Source organism: Suncus etruscus, chromosome 6 (genome assembly GCF_024139225.1).
Source record: "Suncus etruscus isolate mSunEtr1 chromosome 6, mSunEtr1.pri.cur, whole genome shotgun sequence".
Lineage (NCBI taxonomy): Eukaryota > Metazoa > Chordata > Mammalia > Eulipotyphla > Soricidae > Suncus > Suncus etruscus.
The window spans coordinates 77497494-77507513 of record NC_064853.1 but is presented as its reverse complement, the minus strand read 5'-3'; positions in this window follow the sequence as shown (position 1 = coordinate 77507513).

Here is a 10020-nt window from a genome sequence, read left to right as displayed (position 1 = left end):
ACACAAGACTTTACAATAGCCAGAATCTGGGAACAACCCAAATGCCCAACAACAGATGAATCGCTAAAGAAACTGTGGTACATCTATTCCATGGAATGCTATGCGGTTGTTAGTAAAAAATAAAATGAAATTTTCCTATACATTGATGCACATTGGGACTATTATGCTGAGTGAAATAAGTCAGGGAGAGAGATAAACACAAAAACATAGAATAGTCTCATTCATTTGTGGAATTTAAGAAAAAAGTATAATAATAGCACCCTGAGACAACAGAGATGAGGCCTAGAAGCCCATGATAAGCTTATCACAGAGTGGTAAGTGCAGTATCTTCAAGACAGGCAGGGGGAGGGGGAGGTAGAAAATGGGGGAAGAATGGTGGAAGGAAAGTTGCACTGGTGAAGGGGGTGTGTGTACATTTTTGGCTGAAACCCAATTACCAACATGTTTGAAACCATTTGTTCTAAAAAAGAAAAAAATATATATAAAAAACTTCCAGGTTCCTAAGGGGCTTTTCAAATCAAATGCTTATATGCTTATTCTAATGGTTCAGAACCATGATCATTGGGATCCCCTCTCACTTGGGAGTTTTTGGGATGGGGAAATGGTTATGAGCCACTGATCTCATAAGCATTTACCCTGAACCTGGATTCTAAGCCCTGAAACAGAAGTGGTCATGATCTTCCCATCTATCAGCTTCCATGCTGATGCTTTTTGGAATCTTTTACTTTCAACTTTAACTAGGATTTCATTGAAGATATGGTTCTAGACATTGAGAGCAGAGATTTTAGTCAGTGTTTCACCGGCTGTGGGGAAGGCCCTGGATAGAATTACAATCATGTAGTTGATGGGAGGTGGAGCTCTTCCTATGAGGACACAGAAGGAACTGGGGAGACAGTTTAGCAGTAGGTCTATTCAGGATCAACTGGTCACGATGGGCCATTTGGGACTCAAGAACCTACTTTTGGTAGTGGAAGCTTATGTATCAAGCCAGGCAGTTGGTTGGACATGGATGATGGGGCAGGAAAACGGTTTCTGTGACTAGGAGCTAAGGAAGGACTGTGCTAGAGAATTAAGATGAGACTCATGAAGGGAAGTTAAAGCAGTGTCTGCCATGGGGCTACATTGCAGAATAAATTGTTTCCTCGGTCACCAGGTCTGGAGAGAATAACTCCCCTTTATACAGTTCAGTGTAGCTTTCCTTACGTAAGTTACTCAATTACTGCAAAAAAGAAAAGAGCTATTCTTAGGAACATTAGTAAAAAAAAGGCTAGCAGAGAATAAGAATCCTAGTTATTTTTTTAAAGTACCAAGATTATAAGGTGCCTTAGATATCAATTAATTTTGAATTGAAGAACAATAGTTGATGTCCTAACACCAGTTAGTTGTAGCAGGTAAAAATGAAGCATTTTCAGAAGCAAATAAGATTAGGAAACCGCTTCAAACAAAACTAAGTGGGTATATCACCTATCAAATTTCTCAGGACTTTATTATATACTAGTGTGAGTCACCCAGAAAAGCCTATATTTGTGACATATATCATATACCAATGATCCAATGATCCTTACTAAAGGAAGATCTTTTTTTGCAAGGCCTGGAATGATTCTTTGAGAAATATTAGCCTGGTACAATGCTAGGCACTATGTCTTAACTGTAAAAATTATTTGAAGTGTATTGGGATAATCTACATTCAGAAGCAACATTCAGTCTATCAGTGGTCAGAAAAGGATTTATAAACTTTCTCAAGAAAGTTCAGTTAGTAGGTTAAGAATGGGAAGTCCAGGGAACAGGAAATAGTGCGGTGATTAGGGTGTTTGCTCAGCCTTGATTAAGTTTCCCAGTGGACTCTAAACCACAGAAGTGGCCCTTGGAATCATCAGCACATCTAGGCCTTAGCAGCACTGTACCTTAGGCCTTAGATGGGACCAGTAGACTGGTTGGCTGAATACTTTCAGGAGTGACCTCCAGTCCACGTGAGCACATCTTAAGAGTTCTGTTGACCCTTCACAAAAATATGCATTCACCGTGAAATCCTGGCTGTAAACCCCAGGGCCATTGATTGTACAATGTGTAGGGTATTGGCTTTATGCTCAGCCAACCCAGGTCCCATCCTCTATATGGCTTACCCTGTATGATCCACCCTATATTGTCCCCCAAGTTCACCAGGAGTGATCCCTGAGTCAAAACACAGAGAATTCCAGTTTATTCTTTTTAAAAGAGGAGAACGATAGGGTGTCCTCCTGAGAAGGTATTGTGATGACTGAGTTGGTAATATTCCATTAGAATAGTGCTGGCACATAATAAGCATGATATGTTAGCTGTTATTCTCGACAATGAGTTTTAGAGATGGGCTTTAAGAATAAGTTATTGACTGTCGTTATGATAGTAACTTACCATTTGTCCTACATAAAATTTCCTTCAGCTCACATAAGAAGATGGGTAAACAGATACCATTTAAAGTCTCTATTCCTTTTTAAAAAGAATAAATCACATTATCTCAGGCAGCTATTTTGCTTCTATGGCAAAATCCAAATAAAGCTCAAATATAAAAGATTTGTTTTTAGGCTCTTATTAGGAGAAGATTGAATGTTTCTTATTTTAGAGGCACTTTTACTGAGAAATTATTTTTTGATTAATGAAATACAAGCTAGGATAACTCAGTTTCCACAAGCACACACAGCACTAAAAAAAAAAGTTCTGTATGGAAACAGGCACAAATGCAGAATGGCAGTCTTTTTTTTTTTCTTAGCTAAAAGTCAAAATCTCACAGGCTAGACACAAAATAATTTAAAACATTTTTTATCTGGAATTATAAAATGTTCAATCCAGTAATTTATCTGGGGAGCTGCTTTCGTAGGTAAGAGCCTGAGGGCCACAATGAGACTAAATTGCCTGTGGCCAGGATGTGACCAGACAGGCCTGGACCCTGAACAGATGGACTTTCAGTCTTTCCCAATGTGCTCTGGTGAGTTTGCCATCACTCAGGGATCTCATAAGAGCAGAGGCTGTTCAGAGGTCAAGCTGTGAAACATGTTACAAGTGAATAAGAGCAGCTCGGGCCCGGAGAGATAGCATGGAGGTAAGGTGTTTGCCTTTCATGCAGGAGGTCATCAGTTCAAATCCCGGTGTCCCATATGGTCCCCCGTGCCTGCCAGGAGCAATTTCTGAGCATGGAGCCAGGAATAACCCCTGAGCGCTGCCGGGTGTGACCCAAAAACCACAAAAAAAAAAAAAAAAAAAAAAAATAAGAGCAGCTCTCTGGTTCTCTCTTCCAATACCACTCCGGACTGAATCACCCTTACTTGAAACTTTCCTTCTTGGTTGTGGAAGCAGTGATGGCCAGGGACTCATGAACATCTTGAGTTGTGATGCTTGTGGGGAAGTCATAACACAGGAGAGCAAGTTGTAGTACTTGCACACTTGATGCTCACCGAGGTTGCTCTCCTGATGCACAGTTGCTTGCTGTGGATCACGTTCTTTAGTGTGCTCACTCATGTTTTGGTGGTGACATTTCACCCAAAGTTGCTGGAGTCCTCACATGTGCTACAGTGTTCACACTCCTGGCTGTGGTGTATGCCCATCTGTAAGTAGTCCCCACTTAGGCTCACAACCCTTTAGTTGTGTCCCTCATTCACACCAGACTTCAGTGCAATGGGAAATGGCTTGTAGCCCAGGGAATCATCAGTGTTACCAGATCATAGTCTTCACAGATTCAACAATGGGGCCAACTCTTAACTTTACAAGACAGAACCTCTCAGTTTTTTAGAGCAAATTATGTTCTGGTATTACCTCCACATGGGCTGCAGGTTCATTCAGTCCTTACTGATCACCTCCTGGATACCTAGACTTGAAAAGGACCTAATCATCACCCTCAGAGAGCCCACAGCCAGCCACGCTGAAGAGCACATCACAACTGACAATGTGTGTTTTTTTTATTCTTCCGATCAAAATTACCTAAGACAGACATGTAAACGCTTTAGTTTACAAACATGTAAATGAAATTAGTCCATGGTGAGCCATAGAAAAATCAGACCACTATTTCAGATTAATGTTGAAGGCTAATAGAGGTTTTCAATGATAATTCAGACAAAATCTAAGAATATAAGAAATGTCAAGAAAAAAAAAGAGGAATGATTGAAGAATTTTGGCGTTAGAAGGAGAGCTGATGATATACATACAATCTTTGTGAGGAGGCTTCCTTTATTTTCACTCATTTCACCAAATTCTTGAGCACCAGAGTCCCATCTAGTAACTATGATGTAACAAGGAAGAAGGCCTAGCATTAAGACCCTCGAGTCAAGTACAACACAACAGCAGCAACAACAACAACAACAACAAAAATAGCATTTCTGGGGCCTGAGAGATAGTGTGGAGGTAGGGCGTTTGCCTTGCATGCAATGCAGAAGGATGGTGGTTCGAATCCCAGCATCCCATATGGTCCCCTGAGCCCGCCAGGTGTGATTTCTGAGCATAGAGCCAGGAGTAACCCCTCAGCCCTTCTGGTTGTGACACTAAAACAAAAACAAAAAGCAAAAAAAAAAAAAATAGCATTTTTCCCATTCAAAGTGCTGTTTAGGGTGAGGTGGATACTGATTTTTAGGTATGACAAAATTTGGGAAAACACAAGTTTTAGAATTAAGCAAGTTTGGTATTCAGTAGACCTACTATAAATCAGACACTTTCCTATGTGTCTGTAAACAGCAATTTGAAGAAATAGAAAACATTTCTAGTATGTACAAAAGCCCCACGTTAAGTCCTTGCACTATTCTTGCCACTGTTCAGAGCCATATTGATCTCCAAGCTCCCTAGCACTGGGGTGGACTTCAATTGAATTGGAGTCCAGAACTGTCAGGATGGCATGCAGGGAGTAACCTCTGCCCTTAAAAAAAGAGAAAAAGAAAAGAAAAGTAGATGAGGGCTAAAGCAATAATACAATAGATAAGCATTTTTTTTTTTTGCACACAGTTGACCAAGATTTGATCCCTGGCATTCCACGTGATCCTCTAAGCCTGCCAGGAGTAATGCAGGAGTGATTCAGGAGTAACCCTTTACCACCACTAGGTGTAGCACATGAAATTAGATCTTTACAAATGATAATTCCAGAACCTTTCTCCTGCTATCAAAGAAATTCACTCAGTAATGGTTTCACAGGCTATTCTGAACTTATCATTTTTCCACTAATTTGGGTCAACCCTTTATATATTTGGTCTATTTATGGGTGCTTATTCTGTCTTCTAGTGAATTATCATATTTTATTAACTAATGCAGCTATTTCTCTCATGGATGTCCATTGTTTTTTGCAAATGTGTTTTTTATTCTGAATGTTAGAAGTAACTTCTTTTGGGGGGTTAAACAAACCCAGTGCTAAGTAAGAACTGGGATATTCCTGGCTCTGTGATTAGGTGCCACACCTGGGGGTGCTCAGGAAGCCGCCTGCAGGGCCTGCATCAGACTAGGATTGATCACATAAGAAGCAGTGCCATATATATATATATATATATCCTGTCTCTTCAGCCTTAAAGTAACTTTTAATAGCATTTTAAAGACCAAGAGAATGGTTCTGGGGCATATAGAATTTGTATTGCAAGTGTGAAGTGAAGCCAGAAGTTCCATTCTCACTGCTATCACACTGTAAACCTGTTCCCAAACTCACACTCCGCAAAGAGGAGCTCGTTTGTGATCTGAAGCACATCAGAATTTGTGGTACTGGGCCAGCCCACCACAACCAGAATGTGGGTATGCACTCCAATTAAAGGAGTGAATTGTGTGGCAAGCATAGGCTTAAGCATTGGAACTGAAGTGTAAGCTTCGTGCAAGCATCACAGTGTTTGCGAGACCCAATCATTGCAAACAATAGCAGCAACGAGAAGGTTGGGGAATGCCTGTCATTGATATTTGTATTGAGAATGTATTCTAGGGCTGGAGAGACAGCAGTTGCCTCTGAGGCATCTGACTCTGGAGTGGCTTGATCTCTAGAATGGATTATGATCCCGAGCTTCAACAAAAGTGATGATCTCCATGTGCAGAGTAGATGTAAGCCGTGCGCACCATTAGATGTGGCTCCCAAACCGAAACAGAATAATAATAGTTTAGGGAAAATTAGTGTCTATATATTTTCACATTATTCTATTAAAACACAAGACTTTTTTTTTTTTGGTTTTGGGGTCACACCCGGCATCAGGGGTTCCTCCTGGCTCTATGCTCAGAAATCGCTTTTGGCAGGCTCAGGGGACCATATGGGATGCCGGGATTTGAACCACTGTCTTCTGCATGCAAGGCAGATGCCCTATCTCCATGCCATTCTCTCCAGCCCCTAAAACACAAGTCATTTTTATTTACTCAAATTTTAGTCATTTTTTAAAAATTTTTGATCATTTCTGACTCCTCTTTTATAATACTAGTCCATTTTGGGTATTATGATAGCTTGTCATCTTAAATTTGAAATCAAATTTAAGTCCTCATCTAGTTGTTAATCCTTTCATATAGAAAGTATTGGAGACCATTATGCTCAAGCACAGTGTGCGGTGTGTAAATGTAAAAAGGATTCCTGCTCTACAGGATCTACACTCTATAAATAGATATTGATTTTATTCCCTGCTTGGCTATCATCTGTGTTTTCTGGTATATTTAGCATGATATTTCCGTAGATGCTTTCTTGGTTTATGTTTCTCTGAAAAGCACATCCTGAGACAAAAATTGAAATGCAAGTCATTAGTTTGGGAAGGGAAGAAGAGAAAAATAGAAAAGTGGAATAAAGGAAGACCAAAAAAAATTGTGATCAGGTAGTGGAACAACTTGTACTCACTCAAACCTTCCAGTTACCTTCTAAGACAAATATTCTATTTGGTCCATAGAGAGGCAAAAAAAAAAACCAAAAAAAAACCCAGAAAACAAAAACTGAGGAATTCTTATTTTTCAAGGATTGGGATTGATCCTTGTGCATTAATTCACTGGCATATCTGTTCTGCTCTGTGTATCGCCAAGAATGTTTCTGCAACCAGAGCCTCTTCCATAGATTTCAGAGGACTATCAGGAGAAAATGCAGAGATCTCAGAACTGGGCATTGGTGGTCATTTCCTACCTGGTCTTGTCCCCTTGGAAAAGGGAGAAGAATTAGGAAAGTGTATTTTATAGAGAAATGGGTGAGAGAAATAGGTCTCAGAAAATCGATGGAGTTGAGAGAATCACCACCATTGTACTGGTCAATAGTACTTATAGTATTGATCAACAGTACTGATTGAATTGAATTGAAATTGTAGTACTGATCAATAGTACTTGGAACAATATTATAATGGTCACCACCTAACCCTATCAAAAGTGATCTCTGAGAGTAGAGCTAGGGAGTAATACCTGAGCTTTGCCAGTTGTGGCTCCCCCCAAAAGGAAAACAAGCAAACAAAATTAGTACTGGTGGATCATAGTTAAATGGCCATGTTTTGTTTTGAGTTTCGTCAATGGTACCTTTTGTGTGTTTACATGTTGTCAAGATTTAAGGGAAAGGATAGCATGGAACAAAGAGCACTGGCTTTGGCATTGTTACAAGTTTGCATCTATTCTTTGTATGTATATATCTCATGGGGATTTGGTGCCATATCTAGGGTGCATGGAGGCAACTCTATGCTCTGGGCTCAGAGAACCTTTTCTGGGAATCAAACCTCAGCTTTCTGCCTGCAAAGCATATGCTCAACCCACTGAACTATCTCTCTGGCCCTGTAGCATACTGTTTGGTACACTGTAAGTGCACAGAAAATGCACTGTTGAAAGAAGGTCCAGAAAGCACCCCTTGATCACTGTAGTAGGTATCAACCACCACCCCACCGAATTATTGTTGCTGCCTTCCATATTATTAGCTCCCAGCACCTGCATCTGTTTGCTCAGGCCTTTCCCTGTGACGTTACTCACCTTAGTGGGGCTTAGAAGTGCAAAAACTTAGAGTCCACTTACCAGGCCAGCACCTCACCAGTGAATGCTGGGAATTATAAATAAGTAGCCCAAATGCCTGGTCTTCTTTCTTGACTATAGGATGCATTGTCTCTATGGCTTCCAGAGCTCCACAGTGGAATGAAGCTCATGAGCTCTGTGTTTTTTCCCCTCACTTCCCTAAGTCTCCTTAGATCTTTACCCAATACAATCCATGCACTTAAACTCCCTACAATATCAATATCTTGGGGAACATGAATTAAGACAACCACATAACTTGATTTGAAATTATGTGCTGCCAGTTGAACTAAGCCCTTTTCTTCCCCCAGCAGTGATGTTACTTCCTGATCTGTTTCAAGAGCTTTGGATAGACAATATATGAAAGACTTGACCTTACGGAGTTTGAAGTCTGCCTGCTGGGCACCTACAGCTGTATGTTTGCTGCTGGAACATTTATTTCAGTTGACTGAAATTGTTCAACAACAAATTTCAGTTGTTGGGGTCATGCTCCTTGGAGGTCCTGTAGCTGCTTGCAGGAAAAAATCATTCTATTCCAACCTAAGACAATCTTAAACTGTAACGGAGCCTGCTGTCCTCATTCAATTAATGGTTCTTATAAAGATGAAGACAGGTTATTGTTATTTTCCATCTATGCCTTCTTTGATCTTCTCTTTGGTCCAATTAAAAGACATTTAAGGCATGACTCAACATGTTCCCTTTGGTAAATGACATGGGGTACAATATCTAGAGTGATAGTAACAGTGGGTGCCTAGATTCTATTCCTAGAAACCCTTTAAAGCCCCCAGAGATCCCTAGGAGTGATTCCTGAGCACAGAATCAAAAATAAACTCTTAAGAACCACCAGCTGGTAAGTGGGCCTAGAAAAAATTGGAAGATCATCAGATAAAGTTCCCTGGGTTTTCTAACTGAATGTGTTGCCCCCAGATCCAAGGGTAAAATTTCCCATCCACCTATCCTCACCCTGTCCTCACCATATAGTAGAGTAACTAGGAAGGAAGATGCCAACACCTTTTACTGGTGCCCATGTCTCAACAGGAGAACCTGAGTTCCAGAGTATGGTGCAGAGGGTGATGATTTTGTAGAGAAGGGAAAAGAAGGAACTGGGAGAGGATCTGGGGGAACACCTTTCACCAGCTGAATATTAGGCATGATATCCTATGATAGGATAGAGCCTCTTCCTAGGATGTTCCAGGAAAAGTCCCCATTATCTTGGAACCAGACAATTTTTCATCATGCCACTTGGGTCCAAAGCTGAGAAAGAAATGAACATTCTTTTGTTTGCTGTGCATGCATATGAACCTGAATGAGGAAGGAAGACTTCAGTTTGAAAGGTGTGAAGGTAAAACAAGTCAGGTAGAGGTACGCCTGAATCTGTGTTCTAGGATAATCAGCTCAGAGTCTTTGTTTTGGAGTCATAGCTGGTGCTGCTCAAGGATTACTCCTGGCTCTGTGCTCAGGAGTCATTCACTACTGATAGTGCTCAGACCATATGAGGTTCTGGGGATTGAGTTGCAGGGGTTGGTCAATTGCAAGGCAAATGCTCTCTCTGCTATGCTATCACTTGTCCCCTACCTCCAAATTCTTTGCTATTTCTCAAAAAAAGTTAGCAAAAGTGATAGTCTGAAACTTCTGAGTCAAGTTTAAGAAATATGCAGCCTCTGCCCAAGTCTTTCTGGATACTTTCCAACTCTTGTGAAAAGTGATATGTGACATGTAGGTGTCTGGTCAACACTCATAACTGAACCAACCTGCGGCCCACCTTGCTAAGGTGCAGGAAGGGAATAAAACTGCTGGGATCAAGAACATTCTGTTCACCACTAAACACCGGCAAGTTATATCTGTCCTTGTCATGTGAAATAGATGAACCATCTAGTCACAAGGCAACCAGTTGCATAACTTCTAGCCCATTTCCTTCTGTGTGGTTGAGATGGCTATATCTACCTTTCAGTCTCATGAAAATAGGAAGAGAAAATGAAAAGCCTGTCCCATAGTTCTGGCTTTCAGAGAATTCTTTGCTCCTCTTCTCTGCTCTGTTTGAATCCCTGAGGGGGGAAATGAATCAAAAAGCAGTACAGAAACATT